We start from the raw sequence: 21,787 nt of genomic DNA, 5'->3' as shown, positions 1-21,787 counted from the left end.
TTAATGATTATTTGAAACAGCATTCTTTCACGTCAGTGTCTTCCCCTCTTGAACCCATGTTAGTCATTCTCTGAAGATGGATCGGGTTCTAGTAACTTCTCTGAGCACCTGGGAAGAGTAAGCCTTGGCTCCTTGCCATTGTTACAGATACATTTATCTTCTGTCCACTTAATTAATGAGTCTTTATGCAGAGATCCCAATGTGATATAAGGTGTTAAATGACTGTGGACCACCCTGTGTGAAATAATGTCTACAATAATCACCATGAGGCACAGCATGCAAGTAATACAAAAAAAAAAAATGTTTCATCAAAGAAGCTGTCATCTTAAATTAATATAATGTAAAATGGCAGAGCACAGATGTTTTGGTGTATTTTTTTTATAATTAAACCTATGAACATAACACTGGGTCCTGGTGTTCATGTTGTGGCAGTGACATCAACTCAATGGGGAGAGAGTACTTGGATAGCATGTTCAGAATTAAAAGCACTATCACTATCCTTTTTGTAACCATGAAGAACTGTTTAAGGCTTGATTATGGAGTCCTTTACTCCTGCTGCCAGAGACAGGTAGCTTCACTTATATCACAGAACAGGCTTGGGCTTTTTGTTTTATTTCCTACCCTACTCCTACTCCCATCTTTGCTCCAAAACCATGGATAAGAGAATGAAAAGAGAACTTGTTTCAACTAGAAGGCAAGAGAAAAACAATGCTTAGAATGGGATTATTTACCAGTAGGTTAGTTATGCCTAGATTGCACTTAGAACTAAATACTAAAAACTGCTCAACAGCATCACATGCCATTTTCTATCTATTGGGTCTTCTGTAAGGTTCAGCCATATAAGCTTGACTTGAGACCATCATCAATATCTCCCAGTCTGACCTCCAGGATAGAAGACTACTACCTGTTGTCCTGTATAGATAATCATATGTTCAATCTTAGAGTTCTTGGTTTCTCCTTCCTTGTCATTGAATGCTACTTTAACTCCAATTCCCCAATATTGCTTTGATGTTAACCACTTTGTTTTAAACTTGCTGACCATCACACTTTTTCAGGACACAACCAACAAAAGGTGAGAGGTAGCTCCCTGCAGCCATGAATAGGCACCACTCAGACCTCCTGTTGGGGGCATAATCCCTTGTTGTAGCAGCGCAGGTACTACGGTCTGAATCAACCACCAAGTTTACAGAGAGACCACACTTCCTCTAGGCTGATCTCAGGCAACATCTGAGCCTGACAAGGATGCTGAGGCAGGTTCATTTGTATGAGTTATAAAATACAATTCCATGAAGGCAGAGGGCAGCAGATAGTGTGTGAGCTTTGCAAACAATGTCTACAGGACATCATAAAAGGTCAAAATTAAATATTGTGTTTCTCTTAGATTCTGTTAGGCAACTCAGGAATTAGTAGTTACTCTTCTTTGAGTAAGGTGAGAAATCAATTTTTCAAGAGAGGCCTCCCTAATTCCAGTTTAGAGTTATTTACATTTGTATATTCATCACTTAAATACCTTTCTAAGATAAGATCAGTACCCAATAAATGTTTTTAACAAATGAAAAAAGGAATTCACTGATATCAAATTTTTAATCATCCACTTTCAGTGAAAAACAGCATTATGTATATCAAATCAAATTTTATGTGGGAAATCAGGCGATCAGTGTTTCACTTTTAAAATAAATGTATATTGAAAAAATAGGTAAAAATAAATTTACAGAATAAATTATAACATTAAAGAAGTACATAAAAAGATCCTTGGGTTTGTTTGTTTTTAAGATTTTTTATTTATTTATTTTGAGGAAGAGAGCAGGAGTTGGGAGGGGCAGGGGATGGACAGAGGGAGAGGGAGGGAGAATCTGAAGCAGATTTCACACTCAGCAGAGAGCCTGACCTGGGGCTTGATCTCACGACCATGAGATTATGACCTGAGACGAAATCAAGAATTGGATGCTTAATTGACTGAGCAACCCACGCACCACAAAAAGATTCTCAATTGTAATGATAATATGAGACATATCCATAAATTTATAAAAGATATATTTGAGATATCTCTTACCTGTCTGATTAGCAAAAGTGAAAAATGATCCATGCACATGATTGGGAAGCTATGTAGAAGTAGGCCATTTTATACATTTTTGAAGTCATACAATCTTTTTAGGGTAGTAATTTGACAATACCAAAATTTCAGTTATGCTTTCCTTTAAATATACAGCAACTCAAAATAAAAATATACATGACTTAACTTGTCATTACTATCAATGAAGTACTTTCTATATCAGCCATAAAACTAAACACAGTACAATCTGTCAAAAAATTAGGAAGATGCTCATGTACTGATAAAGGAAATATCAAGGTTTTACATCAATATATAAATATCTTCTTAATTAAAAAAAATGGTTATTTATGTATGTGTACATGTGCATGCATGTGTATATGTTTAGTTTGGGATTCGCAAAAGATTTTGGGAACCATTACTTACAGCAGGATCTCATTTGGTTTTAAAATGATAATATGTATATTTGTTTGATAATTTAAAAAGTCAGGAAAGATATGAATCACATTATTAACAGTTAATTTACTTCAGGTAGAAAAGATTATTGGAGATTTTTACCTTGTCTATTATAAGATTCTGTATCATTGGAATGTTTTGGTAATAAGCATGAGTCACTTTCATAATAAGGAAAGTAAAACAATTATTTCTAAATTCATTAAAATGGTATATATATATTTATAATTATAATTTTCTATACATTTATACTTTCATAATTATACTTTCATAATTATAATTTTATAATTATGATTGTACTTATTATATCATTATATTTATGTTCATAGCTTTCATTCCATTCTGTGAGCTAATTCTCTTATGTCTATTTTAATAATTTTTGGCTCTGTCATTGAGTAGAAAATGCATTTGAATAACTTAAGCTCATAAAAAAATGGTGACTCACACAATCTAATTATGTCACGCTTGGCTAATATATATCCATATATTTGTAACATAATATGTGTGTATGTGTGAAAATACGTGAATCACATGCATATGATTTGATATATAACAGACAGGTGGCTTCCCATGGACACAAAAATATTCTAAAAATTGCTGCTGCATGCTTTTATGTTCTTTTTAAGCACTGCCTTGTCATGGCAAAATAAAAATTTACTACCACTCTGTCTAGAGTTCACCTAGCCTCTGAGCACAGAGTCAAGGGATCTATTGAAATAGTCATTCCTTTGGGTCAATTTCAATCTTTGCTTTCCTTTTAATGACTAAGACAATTTCATTGCCAGCACCGCTTCTAATTTACACAGAAGACCTCAAGAGCCAATCATCCCATCTGAAGGCAGAGATAAATGATCTATTGTGTTTTCTTGAAAAGTTCTAAGGCAGAAACTGACAGGCTGGCAGAGTTGTCGAGCCATTAGGTCATTTCCCAGAGAAAGTACTATATTCTTTTGCTTGTCTCCCTTTACCCTCCACAAAAATGATGATTCATACATAGTTGAAGGAATCTCATCTCAACGCTATGGCTAGAATTTTGAAAATCTCAAACGGCTTGTATATTTTCAGTAGACTACTAATTCTTTCTTTTTTAAAATTCCAGGGTGTGAGGGGGGAATGAGAATTTTGGCTTCTCCATTCACGAGTGTTCTCGAAAAGAAAAACTCTCTATTTCTCATACCAGATGGAGGAGTAGCAGTGCTCTGAAGTTATTGGCAAAGAGGGAAGAAGAATATTGTAAATGATTCCAAAATAGAGAGATGCATGGAGGGAATCCCCGTAGAATTAGCCAGGCCCATGTTATAGAAGAAAGTGGAAATAGGATTATTTATAAATGTTTTATAAATTGTTTTTATTCCATTGATAAAAAGAAAGGCAGATAGTCAAGGACAAAAAGAAATGTGTAAAAGTCTGGTAAATCTTATGAGGAATTATACACACTGAACTGTGTCCTTTTAGCAGTTATGGAACACAGGCAAAAAGAACAATATATCTGAAAATCCCTGTGCTGAAACCGAATTCACTACTGCCTTACTCCTTACTAATGCAAAAAATATAGTGGATTTCTCTTCACCAAGAATACAATGGTTTATTGACAGCATCACAAGGAACGTGGCTTGCTATGTGCTCTGGGATGAAGACGTGTTTGCCTTACTTGATCTTCAAACTGACCTCTTTTTAAAAAATGATAATTTTTTAAATCACTGGCCGGTAAAGTATTTCCAAATAATTGTCTATACTGTATCATGACAGATAATAATAAACATTGCCACCAGTAAGTTAATGTAGCTAAAAGTAACCTGAGAAAATAATAAGCATTAGGACGGGAAAGAGGAAACTGCTAATATCAAAATCCTCATTTTGGAATGAGCTATCTGAAGTTCAAAAAAGCTAAGGAATGTGCCCGAGTTTATATAGCTAATAAATAATAGATCTGGAGCTTAAATCTATATCTGTTTGGTTCTAATGCCCACGTGTTTTAGAACTGTGTTGTTTTGCCTTTCCCATGGAACTGCTTGTTGTTGTTTTTTTTTCTTTCTGGAATTTTGCAAAAGTTCTTTCTATGCTGTAGGAGAGAAATTCCATTACCATTTAAGTCCTGTCATATTTTGGATATTTAAAAATTAGTTTCTCAAAAAAAAAATAAATAAAAATAAAAATAAAAATTAGTTTCTCTAATGGACTTTAAAATATGGACTTTTTTTTATCTTCTACTTTGCACTAAAATGGATTTAAATCAACTTAATATATAAAAACAACTAAAATTAAAATGACAAGTTCTGTCCTAAGTGAATTTTACTCTTTTATTTCTTTATAAAGTTTATCCTAGGTAATAAGTTAGAATTTGTTTGCAGACTACTGCATCCAGTGGCTGCTGGACTCATGATGTATTCAATGAAGAATTTGTTAGGTAATCACCTGAAAATTCTGATCATAATTAAATGTTGCGGGAATAAGGAGATAGGTTCCCAGTCTATATAAGAAATGTTGAATTTTCTATCCCTAATTTACTCATATCCTTCATTCATTTTATGGAATCCTACTCTTACTCCCTTATACTAATTTCTTTGAGCTATCCTTTACACTTTATATTTCTCTTCTAATTTTTCTAATTTCTCTAATCATTATAAGCAAATTTTTTTTCTAATTTATGAGCACAGCTATAACAGATGATTTAAAATCTCTCCCTGTAAATTAAAAAATCTTAAATTTTGACCTTAATTTCCATTGAAATTCAAATTTTGTATTGACCCCTAGGCATTGTGAATATTATGCTGTGAAACTTCTAGATTCTATTAGATTCCCCTGAAGAGGGTTGATTTTTGTAGTTTTTTTAGCAATCAATTAATGTGGTTGGAATCAAATTGCAAGCTCTATCTTGGATGGCAGCCAAATGTCAATTCAGTGCTTTTATGCTTGTCCCAGGTTGCTTGAAGTCTACCCCAAATGCATGGTTCAAGAGCCAGGCAGAAATGTGTGCATATTTCTATGCAGAATTTAAGGCCCCTTTTTGTTACTACATTTTTTTTCTGGGATTTTCCCCCCTCATTTTCCAATAGTTGTGATTGCTTGAAACCAGAAAGATTGTGGAATTTTTTTTTTTTTTTTTTATCAGAGAGTTAGCCACCCTATAGGGCATAACCTGGAAACCCTCAGATGAAAAACTGCAAAATTAAGAAATTCTCCTTATGCCTTCTCTTTATCCGTGTTGATTTCCCTCCTGAATATCCTTGCTTTTTGCTACCATTCAGTGCCTTTGATATTTTTCTTTGGGTTTGGTTTTTTTGCTTACCTAGGGACAAATTTCTATATTTTAACCCTACTTTATTTGTATCAGTTCTATGGAATATTAACATAATTCTTGGATTACATGTAACAGAAGTACAACTAAGTCTACCTTAAATAAAACGGAAGTAAATGTCTCCCAGTATTGAAATATTTGGGATTAACTTCCAGAATAGCTGGATTAAAATTCTCACACAGTATCACTAGGAATTTGTGGTTTTTTTACATCTGTTATATCTTGGCTCTGATTCTTCGTCATAGGCTTCTTCTGAAGGGCTCCCTCCCCATATAGTTTGCAAAGCTCCTGACTTACACAATATTAAATTAAGGACTTCAGCAGAAAGACAAGGCCTGATACATACTGGTTCCAGTTAAGTCTTGGAACCAGCTTCTGTGTCTTGGGCCAGTTGACCTATTCCTAAACTAATCCTGGTGACTGTGGATGACCAAAGGTAGGTCATGTGTTTACCCCTGGAACTGGCTTTCAGTTCAATCCCTTCTAGGCCACATAGCCTGAGACTAGAGGACAGTGGCTCCCTAAAGGAAAACATCAGATAGATAGTACTAAACAGAAGAGAGAATGGTAGGTAGGTAAAACAACAAAATCTCTCTACTGGCACAGACAGGAAAAGAAAAACACATCAAACTGAGAAAAGGGAAATAACCAGTAACAGGTGGTAACAAAAGTAGGATCTTGTTCATTGCCAGCTTTTTCCTTAGACCTCTTTGGAGCTAAGTCTGAAGCCTCTTCTTGAGCACATTTCCACTCTTTGACTCTTTTCATTGGAATTCTGATCTCCCTTCCCTTTGCCAGTAGAAACAGGAATTTAGTTCAGTTTCATTTTACCAGTATAATCGAACTATTTTTACCCTGTGCTGCAGCACACAGCTAGGGACATACACCCAACAAAACCCTTTCCTTTTCTAAAGATTCTGAAGAGCCACAATACCTTTGTTGTCAACAGTGACTATGAGATATTAGGAAAACACACCGAAGTCTCTATGCAAAAAAAATAAATAAATAAATAAATAAAAAATCAGCAATACAAACATTTTGTAAACAGGGATAGTATAAAAAAGGACTAGTTCCAGGTGCCTGGTTGCTCAGTTGGTTGAGTGTCCAACCCTTGGTTTCCCGTGAGGTCATGATTTCAGGATAGGGTCCACCCCTCAGTGGGGATTCAGCTTGAGAGTCTCTCCCTCTGCCCGTCTGCCCACTTACTCTCTCTCCAAAATCAATCAATCAATTAATCAATCAATCAATCAATCTTTTAACAAAAGAATTAGTTATTTTGGTTTACAAGATGATTTTTGCTCTTCCTGTGATTCATACAGATATGTAAAGAAAATGAATAATTTTACTAGCTTGGGGTAAAAATAAACTCACTTTTATTTTAATGTGCACATTTTAATGGCTCTCAGTCCCCAACTAGTCACCAGGGAATCCATTGTTTCACTCAGGTTGATCTTTCCTCGGTATCATGCATTTAGAAGGTATCTTTGCAATATTTGTGAACTCCATCCAATGAATTCAATTCTAATACTATTATTGCTTCTTCTCTCTCTATTAATCATTTCTACAAGGAGAGATCCTTTAATTATTTTTGTTTTTTGAAAGTGTTTTTTTTTTTTTTTCTTTCATTTGGAGAGAGCTACTTCATATCCCTAGGGTGAACTCCAGAAGACTGTTCCAACCCTCTGCCTTCTCATCTCCTTTTTACTTTTGTCATCATCTGTTACATAGGGGAACCCATTGTAGCAAGCTGAGGCTGGTTCTTATTTGTCTACTACTGTAAGAAGCCATCTGTTAAACAGAACATTCCCTCTAGATTTTTATTACAAAAACGAGGTATTTTTTTTTCCACTGTCAGATGCTTCCTCTGTAAATAGAGGCAAAACCACAAAGCAAGAATTGGGAACTGGAATCTATTGTCTCATTCATATGCCTTCTGATAGACATAATTTTTGTTTTTGTTCTTCCTATAAACACCATCACGCCGTAAGAACTATCGGTGCCATACTCCACTGTATCAATTTGCCTTTACCATTTCCTCATAACATTGAGCAAAAAAAGGCTTATATTGTGATTGGACCAGACATATTAGGCCAGAGTATAAACTCATTTGCAATAGATGGGCTACTTTAACCATTCAGGAGAAGAAATAAACTATAGCAGATGTTTGTTTTTCCACTTACCCATGTATCATCATATGAGAATTAGCAGGATATGCCAATGGCATATATCACATATACGTATGTATGTGTGTGTGTTTCCACTCATTTGTACATGCATATAGATTGATAAATGTTATGTAATATATATATTTTATATATTTTATATATGTTTATTTTATATATGTTCATATATGTTTATATATGTTCCCATTACCCTGTACTTAGTAACAACATTTACAAAGTCTTATAGCAGTGATTTATTCATCCACCCTGGGAGTAGTGTTAATTGCTCTATTATACTAATGGTTTATATATAACCTAGCCATCAAATGAGCTTCATTTAAAGTTGGCAATGCTAGTTTACACCTGCAAAAAGGTGAGTATTTTTATCCTAGCTTGGGAGTAGAGGAGACTGTTTCTCATCACTTGGCATATGTCTAAAGAATAATATTTTTGTTTGCCTTGATTATTATGCAAAGCCACAAGGCAGACTTTGTATTAAAAGAAATTTGCTAAAGAACTTTAGGGAAAAATCATGGCTCTTGCAAAGTAACCACATGTTGGACAGGTGTTTACTTAAAACATTTGTTTGAATGCATATGAGACAGAGTGAATAGGATTACAGATTTATCCTGCTTGTAAATTCATCACTGCATTATTTAGATAGTATTTGCCAACCTGAAAAATATAATAATTTTCACCTTTATCAAGCTATTTTATTTTGTTTTGTTTTATTATCTATCAATCCATCATTTATCTATTTTATGAATAAGGCAATTTATTAACCCATCATCATTTGTTCCAATGCTTCTTATTGGCATTTGCCACCTGTCCAGTTATTCTTTCCAGATCTTTGTCCCTCAGATGTCATTTTGCCTCTCTCATCTTGGTCCTTTTATGCCATTTTCAGCCCCTCTGGGGCTTGGAGGCCATTGTGGGCCATGCTCTTGGAGCCTCTGCTGAAATGGCTAGGCCTCACCCCACTTCTCTGACATCCTCCATAGATCTTGGTCATGGAGCCCACCCCAGCACCACGTCAGAAGTACAGGTGCCATGCTATGGAAGCAGCTCCTGTGTGGAACTAGTTCTCATTGTGGGATCAAGCTCTTTATGCTTGGCCAGCTTGACAGTGTCCACTCATTTAGGGACTTCCAGCTTCCCAGGCTTTTGGAGGAAGGCTGTCAGAGCTCTGATGAACTCCTGCAGGTTTACATCTTTTACAGTAACTCCAGGCATCATGTGGCCTCTGTGCTGCCAGCCAAGCGAAAGGCCAAGCTGTTTTATTAATGGAAACTATATTTTTTTTCTTTGTGTAACATGTATAGACAGCATTTGGCTATTTATAAATAATCTCATTCTCATGCTTAGTTTATTTGAATACCATAGATTGAATGATTTGGAGATATGTGGGGTAATCTAATTCTAGCACCCAAAGTGTAACAGATAAAGTATTATCTAGTAACAATCTCTGCTGTTCTAAGATGAAGCAGTATTAATGTGGAAGGCTTTCAACCAATCAATGATTTTCAATGTGATTTTTTATTTTTATTTTTTATTATTTCTCAGGACGTCTGGGTGGCTCAGTGGTTGAGTCTTTGCCTTCGGCTCTGGTTGTGATCCCAGGACCCCAGGATCGAGTCCCGCGTCGGGCTCCCTTCAGGGAGCCTGCTTCTCCCTCTGCCTGTGTCTCTGCCACTCTCTCTGTCTCTTTTTTTTTTTTTTTTTTTAAAGAAGAGTTAATGTGTATTCTTCTTTTTTTTTAATTTTTTTATTTATTTATGATAGTCACACAGAGAGAGAGAGAGGCAGAGACACAGGCAGAGGGAGAAGTAGGCTCCATGCATCGGGAGCCCGACGTGGGATTCATCCCGGGTCTCCAGGATCACGCCCTGGGCCAAAGGCAGGCGCCAAACCGCTGCGCCACCCAGGGATCCCTCTCTCTGTCTCTTATGAATAAATAAATCAAATACTTTTTTAAAAAGTTTTATTTCTCACCCCAACACCAAGGTCATCTTAAAGCTCCCCATCAAAATATAAGCTCCATGAGGGCAGGGGCCTTGCCCAGCATAATCATGTCTATATAAAAAGTCTTTAGGATGCTACCTGGTTCAATCCATATCTGTTTAATGAGTGAGTGAGTGAGTGAGTGAGTGAGTGAAAAAGAAAATCTAAATATTTATCTAGAATTTCAAAGAGTATTTGTATGAATGAATATGTGTATGCACATGTGTGTTGAAAGAGAGATAAAGAGAAACTGAGTATTCACTGAGATCCATTTTTTTAACATTTAAAGCTATTCTTTACTCAAAGGTTCTCTGAAATCTTTGCGTTGAGAATTATTGCGTTGATAATATTGAGATGATAAATTCTGATAGAGTTTCTTTGTTGAATAGTTGCATCTTCCCAGAGTTTGCATCAACACAGTGTTTATTGAACATCTGCTGTGTGCCCACAGGGACTCTGAGAGGGACTAAGGATATAAGGTGGAAAAGCTTGTATGTTTATCTCATTATTTTCATGGTATGATAAATAAATGTTGTCTTAAAACTAACTGCTTCAGCAAGTAGTAATATTTTTAGGCATTTCCTAAGGAGTTAAAAAGAAAAAAAAAGCCACTAGAGTGAAAGCACTGCTATTAGATTTAGTTAGTTCTTTTCCATTACAATAGTATAGTTTTCTTTTTTGGGTCTCTAACAATTAACAAGATAATAGGTGAGACAGAAGAATGTTGACGTCTTGATCTCATCCCCACTCTTTGTCTTATTAATGCTTTTGTCAGTCATTCAGTATGACTGTTGAGGTAAATCTAGATACAGAAAAAAAAAAAATGCCTCCTTTCTGTGTATAATCCCAATCAATGCAATGAATAAAAATGAGCCTACTTAGGGAATAAAGCCAAGACATACTTACCTCTTATTGTGAAGATGACTGCAAGATAGTAGAAGTTGCTAAAAGCCAACATAGATTTGTTTCTTCAATCAAGTTGCCTAGATAAGTAATGACTCAAACTCAGAAGAGCTTCTGTGCTACGCTGGTCTGAATGGAGAAATAGATGCGCAGATCATGAATTAATGCCTGGAAACAGACCATGAACTTTTGCCAGCAACAGCTAATTTGCAACAATGGGGGTTTGGTGAAAATGACAGTTTCAGTCCGCATGGGGAGGCAGGCAGAGCCATTTGAGAGGATGGAGAGCATTGTGTCTGCCAATTGATGTTGCCAGGGGATTGTCAACCCACTGAGTACCAGGACTCATCAGCATATTTAATGTTATGAGCATAGACATTGTCTTTAAAAACATGAGCCATGAGAGGGCAATGTGGGCTGCAGACTGCAGAGGATGGAATTTCAGGCAGGTGGATGGCACAGATACTTATTAAAGTTATGGCAAGTGGGAAATAGAAATACAAAGGAGCCAGACACAAGGAGAAAGAGGTGAAAGGCCCAAAGTAAAAACTAGAAGTAACAAATGTTCCGTGCAAAAAAAAGGGGAAAAGACAAATAATATTAGAAAATACAGAAGAGCACAGAGGGAGTGAAAGTTATTCTGTTGCCATCACTACAAATAGTGCTGTTACAACTATTTGTTGTAAGATTCTTTTAGCATTTTTAAATTCTAAAATCAAGATTAAAATCAAGATCTAAAATCAAGATTAAAATCAAGAATTTTAAATAACTTTAAAAAGAGGCATTAAGAGTTAGTTTGGACAGATGTATTATAATGAAGATAATATTAACTTTCTTTCCCCCACATGTCTTGCATTATGAGCTAATCTGTAAATTAGAATAATAACATTCTTGGAACTACCAAGAATGTTATGGAAACCCTCTATCTCACCTACATAACAGCAAACTGATATTTTGAGAATAGTTGCCCATGTGTGTATATTGATAGAAATTAATGAGCCTATGAACTAGTCATAATTACATTACATTAAATTCCTGTGCTTCAAAATACTTGTGAACAGGTGTTCTATGTCACAAGAAAGTCTTTAAGTTGTTCAGTAAATAATCTTACAAACTTTTACATGTCATACATTCTTTCAGTATTGAAAATACAAGAAATAAATGTAATCAGGTATAGTGGAAAACAATCTTAAAGTAATAACTGATAAGTTTTCATACTTTGGGTTCCTGGAATTCCTTTACTTAGGTTGATCTTATCTCTCAGCCTAAGCATTGGAAGTCATGACTTTTCCAAGAAAAACTACTTGTGGAACCTAATGACTCCCACCTGTTCTACAAACCTTTCATTCTCAAACCCAAAATAGGTAAAGATACTCTCTCTAAGGAGAGATGAAGAGAGGTTAGAAAAAAAAAAAAAAAAAGTAAAAGAAATAGCCTCTGGGGGGGCTTTGTAGAAATAGAACAAGTTTCAGTAGTGTAGTAGGATACCTGACTGGGATGATGAAAGCATATGGGAATAGATGATCTTTCTACATTCTTTGCATCCCAGAATATCATGGGGGGGGGAAAAACCCCACAAATTTTGCAATATCTCCAACAAATTTTCAGGCATTAATTAAGAAGAAGAAGATTAAAAAAATAAGAGGAAGAAACTATTGGGAGGTTTGAGGATATGATGAGGGTGAACTAAAACAGCAGCAAATACAAATACAAAATTGAACAAGTGTCCTTTACATCTTCAAAACTATAGACTCCGCGGACTCCAGCAAGTCAGAGCATGGCCTCAGACCTAACTGACCCTGCACTGAAACGAATTGCATAATGGTAGAGTTAGGGTTTTTTTTTTTTTTTTTTTTTTTTTTTTTGGTCATCAAGTAGAATAGGGCTTGAAAATTTTTAAAAATCCAGTTGCAAAGTAGAAAAAAATAACTTCAATTGCACCCTTGGCTATTCAAACTCAACAAACCTGTATACTGACTTCTAGGATAGTTAAGAGCTGATACTTACAGTCTCAATTAACCTCACAAAAACCATATTGTAGGTATTAGTGGTCCCTGCTTTTCAGTCATTCATAATTAAAAATGTATTAGGGCATCAGGTGCCTAAATCTGCACGAGGTTCTAGATACTCCCTCTAATAATAGGCTCTTAAAAATAAATAATAATAATAATAATAATAATAGTAATAGGCTCTTGTGCCTTACCTCGTAACAATAATCATTTTAATGGCAACAGAGTTCTAGATGGTGGAACCTGACAACTACTTACATTTCAGCAGCCTTGGATACCTCACACTCATGCAGGTACAATCTTGGAAATGTGGAGAAGTTACCTTATTTTATGGAGTGACCTTTGACCAAGGGAGCTTGGGAGCTGGTGGGTAAAAGTTCCAAATGCAGCAAACATTTCTGAAAAACATAACGTTGCTTTTTAGAATCTCTTGGCATTTACTGAACCTCAGTTGTCCACATCAGTGACCAACTCTACAAAGAACTTCCTTCTTTATGTCATTTTCCCCAGTTCCTTAGTGTGCTCCTTCCCAAATAAAATATCCAGACTCAAGTGTGGTATATGAAGATGTTTGTATATGTGTTGGAGGGAGAGAGCTATGGCACTAGTTTAACAAAACAGATATAACTCATGGTCTCAGGAAGCTAATGGTTTGTGAAAAAAGATTTTAAAACTAGATGTTAGAGAAGATCAGATGCTTTTTTTGAGGCTAAATAACTATTGAGAGGTGCAACCAGAACTGGAACCAGGACTGCACATTCTCAAAATATGTTCTTTCCAATTTAAAATGGAAACAAATAATCAATGATGCTATTGTCTATGTTGTAGTGTTTTTTTTTTTTAAGCTTTTTAAAAACTTATTTGTGAGAGTGCACAAGCAGGGGGAAGGAGCTGGGGGGAAGGAAAAGGAGGAGGGGTAAGAATCTCAAGCTGACTCCATGCTGAGCCCAGAGTTCCTCGCAGAACCCTAAGATCATGACCTAAGTGGAAACCAAGAGTTGGAAGCCTAAACCGACCAAGCCATTCAAGTGCCTCTGTTGCAGTGTTGTTAAAAATTTCCTCATTGAATATATTTTCTTCAAAATAGGAAGTGGAACAGATGGGATATAATATCAAATGATTTAGTTTGAGAATTTGGTAGCAGGTTTGAAGAAAGGAAGTTTGGGTCAAGAGCTACAGTAAGAGAGTCTGGGAAAATGAGAACAAAAATAAATTCTGCTCAATTTGCAGAGGAGATGAAGTCACTGAGAAAGACATTAAAGAATTCACATAAACAATTTGGACTTTTAAATACAAATAATTCTTTCCATCTGAATATTAAAAATAAAGACACAAGATAAAAATGTACTCGAAACTACAAAGATGGGGTGCCCAGGTGGCTTGGCGGTTGAGCGTCTGGGCATGATCCCAGGGTCCCAGGATTGAGTCCCACATTGGGCTCCCTGCATGGAGCCTGCTTCTGCCTCTGCCTGTGTCTCTGCCTCTCTCTGTGTGTGTCTTTCATGAATAAATAAATAAAATCTTTTAAAAAATATTAAATAAAAAGAAACTACAAAATTAGTCTGAAGATCTCTACTAAAATTTCAGTAGTACAGCTTATATTGTATTGCTTCTGTCAACTATAGACAACTTACTAGGGATTCTAAAGAAAGAATATTTTTCAAAATTACTGTATGTGATCTTTAGTTCTACATATTTGAATGCCAATGTCATTAACATCACATGACGCTATCCTAAGATGTAGGCATTATTCATGATGTCATTTTCTTCCAAAGATTCATTTTTTTATCATTATTGAAGTTGAGTTGACATACAAGATTACTTCAGTTTCAGGTATACAACATAGAGATCTGAAAATTCCATACATCACTTAATGCTCACCTGGCAAATCCAGTCACCGTGCAGTGTTATTACGTTATTACCAACTCTATGCCCTGTGCTGTACTTTTCATCCTTGTAACATTTATTTTATAACTGGAAATCATGTACCTCTTCATCCTCTTCACCTACTTTCCTGTCCCTTAACCCCTTCCCCTCTGTCAACTACCATTTTGTTCTTTGTATTTATGAATCTGTTTCTGTTTTGTTTGTTCATTTGTTTGCTTTTTAGATTCCACTTATAAGTTAATGGTTAATTTTCCTTATGTAACCGACTTATCTCGTTCAGCATAGAACACTCTCAGTCCATGTTGTTGCACATGGTGAGATCTCATTATTTTTATGTCACTGAGTAATACCCCATTATGTATCTACCCTATATCTTCTTTATCCACTCATCTATCAACGGACACTTAGGTTGCTCCCATCTCTTGGCTATTGTAAACTATGCTGCAATAAACATAGGGGTGCATATATCTTTTCGAATTAATGTTTTTGTTTTCTTTGCATAAATACTCAATAGTGGAATGCTTACTCATATGATATTCCTATTTTTAATTTTTTGAAGAAAGTTCATGCTGTTTTCCAGAGTGATTGAACCAATTTACATTCCCACCAACGGCGCGCACAAGGATTCCCTTTTCTCCATATCCTTGCCAAGGCTTATTTCTTGCCTTTTTTGATACAGGCCATTCTGACAGGTGTGGAGTGGTATCTCATTGCGTTTTTCTTTTTTAAGATTTTTATTTATTTATTCATGAGAGACATATAGAGAGAACGAGGCAGAGACACAGGCAGAGAGAAGCAGGCTCCATGCAGGGAGCCCGATGTGGGACTCGATCCCGGGTCTCCAGGATCACACCCTGGGCTGAAGGCGGCGCTAAACCACCGGGCCACTCAGGCTGCCCTCTCATTGCGGTTTTGATCTGCATTTCCCTGGTGATTAGTGATGTTGAGCATCTTTCTGTGTGCCTGTTGGCCATCTGATTGTTTTCTTTGGAAAACTATCTTTTCAATCCTCCACTCATATTTGTATTGGATATTTATTGTTGTTCTGGTGTTGAATTGTGTAACTTCTTTATATATTTTGGATATTAGTAACTTATTGTATATGTGACTTGCAAATATCATCTCCCACTCAATAGGTTGTCTTTTTTCTTTAAAGATTTTATTTATTTATTCCTAAGAGATACAGAGGAGAGGCAGAGACATAGGCAGAGGGAGAAGCAGGCTGCTTGTGGTGAGCCTGATGAGGGACTTGTTACCAGGACCTTGGAATCATGACCTGAGCCAAAGGTCTCATTTGGTGTGCAAAGCTTTTTATTTTGGTGTAGTCTCAATAGTTTATTTTTGCTTTTGATTTGTTTTTCTGAGGAGACATACCCATAAATACATTGCTAAAGCCAATGTCTAAGAGATTACTGTCTATGCATTCCTTTAGGATATTATGGTTTCAGGTCTCACATATAGGTCTTTAATCCATCTTGAGCTTATTTTTGTATATGGTGTAAGAAAGTGGTCCAGGTTCACTTTTTTTATTTTTTTAAGATTTTATTTTATTTATTTATTTATTTATTTATTTATTTATTTATTTATTTATTTAAGAGAGAGGGAGAGAGGAAGAGAGAATCTAAAGCAGAGTACAGGTTGAGCGTGGAGCCCAATTTGAGGCTCAATCTCATGACCCTGAGATCATGCCCTGAGCTAAAGAGTCAATGCTTAACCTACTGAGCCATCCAGGCATCCCCAGTTTCATTCTTTTCCATGTAGCTGTCCAGTTTTTGTAACACCATTTATTGAAAATATTGTCATTTCCCTATTGTATATTCTTGCCCCCTTCATCATAGATTAGTTGACCACATAAGCATGGATTGATTGATTGATGGGTTTATTTAGGGACTCTCCATTCTGTTCTATTGATCAATGTGTCTATACTTGTGCTAGTTCCATACTGTTTTAACCACTAGACCTTTGCATTTGCATTATACCTTGAAATCTAGTATTGTGATACTTCTAGCTTTGTTCTTTTTTTCTCAAAATTGCTTTAGCTATTCAGGGTCATTTGGGTTCCATACACATTGTAGTATTCTTTATTTTAGTTCTGTGAAAAATGCTATTGGTATTTTGATAGGGATTGCATTGAATCTGTAGACTACTTTGGATAGTATGGACATTTTAACAACATTAATTCTTTTAATCTATAAGCATGGAATATCTTTCCATTCATTCGTGTCTTCAGTTTCTTTCATCAATGTTCTATAGTTTTCAGAACATAGGTTTCTTACATCTTTAGTTAAATTTATTCCTATATAGTTTATTCTTTTTGGTGCAATTATAAATGGGAGGGCTTTTTTCTTAATTTCTGTTTCTGTTACTTCATTGTTAGATACATCAAGGTTCAACAGATTTCTGTATATTAATTTTGTATCCTACAACTTTACTAAGTTCATTTATTGTAATATCTGTAATGTAGTAATTTTTTTGGTGGAATCTCTAGGGTTTTCTATATATAATGTCATGTCATCTGCAAATTTTGAAAGTTTTACTTCTTTCTTACCAATGTGAATGCCTTTTTTTCCCTTGCCTGATTGCTGTGCCAGAACTTCCGGTACTATGTTGAATAAAAGTGGTGAGAGAAGACACCCTTGTCTTGTTCCTGATCTTAGAGAAAAACGTTCAATTTTTTATCATTAAGTATGATGTTAGCTTTAGATTTGTCACATATGGCTTTTATTATGTCGAAATACATTCCCTCTAAACCCACTTTGTTGAGAGTTTTTATCATGAACAAATGTATTCTCTCAAATGGTTTTACTGCATCTTTTGAGATGATCATGTGGTTTTTATACTTCCTCTTGTAAATGTGTTTACATTGATTTGTGAATAATAAACTGCCTTGCATACCTGGAATAAATCCTACTTGATTGTGGCCAATGATCCTTCTAATGTATTGTTAAATGTGGTTCGCGAATAATTTGCTGAGGATTTTTGAATCTATGTTAATCAAGGATGTTGGTTTGTAGTTTTCTTTTTTGTAGTATCTTTTTCTGGTTTTATCAGAGTGATGTATGCCTTATATAATGAGTCAGAAGTTTTCCTACTTTCATCTTCTATTTTTCTGAAATAGTTTGAGAATAATGGGTATTAACTCTTTCAATGTTTTGTAGAATTCACTTGTGAATTTATCTGGTCCTTGACTTTTGTTTGTTGGGAGATTTTTGATTACTAATTCGATTTTATTACTAGAATTTGGTCTGTCCACATTTTTTATTTATGTCCAATTCAGTGTTGGAGGAATTTTTTTCCTAAGTTGTTCAATTTGTTATAATTTTTCATAGTAGTCTTTTATAATCCTTTGTATTTCTGTGGTGTCAGCTATTATTTTTCCTCTTTCATTTCTAATTTCATTTACTTGAAACCTCTTTCTTTCTCTTTTTTATGAGTCATGCTAAATGTTTATTGATTTTATTTATCTCTTCAAAGAATCAGCTTTCATTAGTGTTATACATGGATTTTTTTCTCTTTTTTGGCGTATCTATTATAGGTTTTTGAGTTATGATCTGAGGTTCACATATAATAAATATTCTCTGTGCATACCAGTTTGTTAAATTGATGGCCATTTAAGTTCAAGCATGTTCTAAAAGCACTAAATTTGTACTCCTCCCTCCACATTTTATGTATAGGATATATTTTACATCTTTTCATTTTGTGTGCCCTTTGACTAACTTTTATAGATATAATTGATTTTAACCTCCAAATTGGCTTTATAAGTGATTAATCTACTATCTTTTTCATATGTTTGCTTTTACTTACAATTTTTTTTTTCCTTTTTGCTTCTAATTATGGCCTTTTATCTCCTCTTGAATTTCCTTTAGCACTTCTTTTAAGGGTAGTTTTTTGGTGGTGAACTCCTCTAATATTCTTTTCATCTGGGAAAGTCTTTACCACTCCTTCAATTCTAAATGCTAACCTTGCCAGGTCGAGTGTTCTTGGTTGCCGGTTTTTTCCTTTTCAGACTTTGAATTTCTCATAATTTCTCATACCTTTGTTTCCTGACCCACAAAGTTTTTGCTGAAAAATCAGCTGATAGCCTTGTGGGGTTTCCCTTGAACGTAACTGCTATTAAATTTCTCTTTAATTTTTGCTATTTCAAATTTTTTTTTTTTTTTTTGCTATTTCAATTATTATGTGTCTTGGTGTAGATCTCCTTGAGTTCATTTTGCTCACCACTCTGTGCTTACTGGACTTGGATGTCTGTTCTCTTCTCCAGATTAAACAATTTTTTAGCTATTGTTTCTTCAAATAAGTTCTTTTGTCCCCTTCTTTCTCTCTTCTCCTTCTGTGATCTCTATAATGCAAATGATATTATGCTTAGTGCTGTCACAGAGGTCCCTTAATTTCTTCTTATTTATTATTCTCGGGTTTTTTTCTTTTTTTCTCTTTAGCTTGGTTGCTTTCTATTACCTTGCCTTTCAGATTACTGATCCATTCTTCTGTATCTTCTAATCCGCTATTAATTTCCTCTAATGTATTTTCCATTTAAGTTATTATATTCTTCAGCTCTGACTAGGTCTTTTTTACACTTTCTATCTCTTCAATGAAGTCTAACTGAATTAATTTTTTTTCTGAAGTTGGCGAGAATCTTTATGACTATTACTTTAAACTCTATCAGGCATATTGCTTATCTCTATTGTGTTTAGTTCATTTTCTGTGATTTTGTCTTGTTTTTTTATTTGGGACATACTTTACTGTCCCCTAATTTTTTTCTAACACTATGTTTGTTAGATCTCCTGGTCTTGAAAGTAGTGGCTTTGAGTAGAAAGTTTGCTAGACTTAGATCTCCTGATCTTGAAAGTAGTGGCCTTGTGTAGAAGATGTTCAGTAGTGCCCTGAACTCTCCTGATTACCTGAACCAGATGCTCCAAGGGTATCCTCTGTATGGGCTCTGTAAACCTTCCTGTATAGCTGAGCTACCATTTCTGTAGGCATACTGCTGGGTGAGGATACTCTCAGCCCAGTTGGTTGCTATGACTTGTTTAACATGATGTGAGTACACTGAACATGGGTTGCTCCCTGGGCCCTTGGGAAGCCTGACTGAAGTTGCAATGGGTATATCTGCCTTGCCCTCAACCTTGCTATCTGCAATAAGCTGCTGCAACAGCTGTGAGCACACTTAAGGGCAGGGCTTGCTTTCTGTGCAGCCAGCTACTAAGCATACTTACAGGGACTGTAAGCATGTATAGACATGTTTATGTGTGAAGTTATAGGTTCTCTCTCCAGGGCAGGGGTCACTTTGCAAGGGTTCCTGCTGAGGCAGCTAGGTTGTGTGAAGCTGGGCCATGCGACAATGCTGAGCTGGAGCACATGGTGCTAGCAAGATAGATGAAGAGTGTTAGAACTGATTCCTGCAAATTTCCAGCCATCTAGTCTGGAGGACAGCAGGAAAATGGCACCCATGAACCCTCCTTTTCCTAGAGAAATCTACAGATTCTTGCCCCACCAACACACAAACTAAAATTAATAAATCTTCTTTATGTGTACCCTAGGCTCTCTTCAAACTTCTGCTTCTGTGGTATGTATAGGCTAAGTTACTTAGTGTTCTAGTTTTTTAAGAGTGGAGACTTTGTTTCCTATAGCACTCTGGCTCTCCTAGAATTAAGCCTCATTGATTTTTAAAGCCGAGTGTTACAGAGACTAATCTTCCCATTGCAGATCCGCAAGGCTGAGGATGCACAATGTGTGGGGTTATGATCCTCTTAGTCCTCCACACTTGTGATGTCCTTCATGTCTGTGGTTAGTTATGCCAGCAGTTTTGGATCCCTGCTGCACCTCCACCCTTCTACCCCTCCTACCCTTTTCAATATGGCATTCTCTGTACAAGTAGCTGTGGAAGATCTGTTCTTCCTGTCTTCAAGTTGTTTTCAGAGTTAGTTGCAATGCATAGTTGTTGACTCTGTGTGTCTATGGAACAAGGTGAGCTCAAGATTCTACTTCACCATTTTCCTTGCCCTTAGGTTCATTTCAAACAGCATCATCATATGTACAGAGAAATATGCAAGCGTCAGTAATATTTTGTTGCAAGGAATTTGAAAGTTTGTACACGAAGTGTTAGAATCTTGAGATCAAAATTAAATGTCTGGTGGATATCATGAAGTAGTAGCTGGATGAATTCAAGTGCCCCTACCTGATTTCAACCAGAGCAGCCTTCCTTTAATATGTTGCATTGGAACATAGAAACTCATTTTAGTAAAATAATTAAGAAATAGAAAATGAAGTGATTGAAGTGATGATACTAACTGAAAGAAACATATCATTTAAATTTAAGATAATTGAGACAAAATTATAAATCTAGATGTGCCAAAAATTTTAAGTCTGGCTTGATTTGCAAACTAACTAGACTTAAAGAAACTATGTGATGGGTACTGAAAGAATATACACAACTGAATAACAAACATGACATTCCAGAAATATATGGTTGAGGATTCTATAAACAAGATAAGTTAAAATTAGGGATGTTTCATGGTTTTAATCACTGGGATTTTTAAAAAATTCCATTCACACTTATTGAGCAGCTTCTTTGCATCAAGAACTTTCTGACAAATAGGGCTACACTCATGAACAAAATATCTTCTTGGAACATTCTAGTGAAGAGAGGGGCACAACACTAAGAAAGACAGTAAGTAATTTCTATGTTAGGTTGTATATTAGTTTCTTATGGCCACTGTAATAATTTACCACAAATTTGGTGGCTTGAAACATTATTCTCTTATAGTTCTGGAGAACAGATGTCTGAAGGGATAAAGTCAAGGTGTCAGCAGAACTTTAACGGAGAACTTGTTTCTTTGCCTTTTCTGGCTTTTGGGGATGACCTACATTCTTTAATTCATGACCCCTTTCTCATATCACTCCAATCTCTGCTGTCATCACATCTTCTCTTCTGTATTGAAATATCCCTCTGTCTCCTTATAAGTATGCTTGTAATTGCATTTAGGGCTGGATCCACATGAATAATCCAGGATAATATCCCCATCCC

At 35.5% G+C, this 21,787-nt stretch overlaps 1 long non-coding RNA gene across 2 annotated transcripts in view; it reads right to left on the bottom strand.

Moving 5' to 3' along the window:
* Positions 1 to 1,863: 1,863 nt before the first annotated feature.
* Positions 1,864 to 21,787, bottom strand: part of LOC111091046 — a 30,882-nt gene continuing 10,958 nt past the window's right edge. For both annotated transcript variants that reach the window (XR_005373748.1, XR_005373747.1), the window contains exons 4-6: positions 13,199 to 13,274; positions 10,871 to 10,996; positions 1,864 to 1,922 (exon numbers count right to left, since the gene is read on the bottom strand). This is a non-coding gene — a long non-coding RNA (uncharacterized LOC111091046). The remainder of the gene's footprint in view (positions 1,923 to 10,870; positions 10,997 to 13,198; positions 13,275 to 21,787) is intronic.

The sequence above is a fragment of the Canis lupus genome, chromosome 19 (assembly GCF_011100685.1).
Source record: "Canis lupus familiaris isolate Mischka breed German Shepherd chromosome 19, alternate assembly UU_Cfam_GSD_1.0, whole genome shotgun sequence".
NCBI classification, from domain to species: domain Eukaryota; kingdom Metazoa; phylum Chordata; class Mammalia; order Carnivora; family Canidae; genus Canis; species Canis lupus.
Note: the sequence above shows the minus strand (reverse complement) of the source record. Positions and strands in the feature narration are given on the sequence as shown.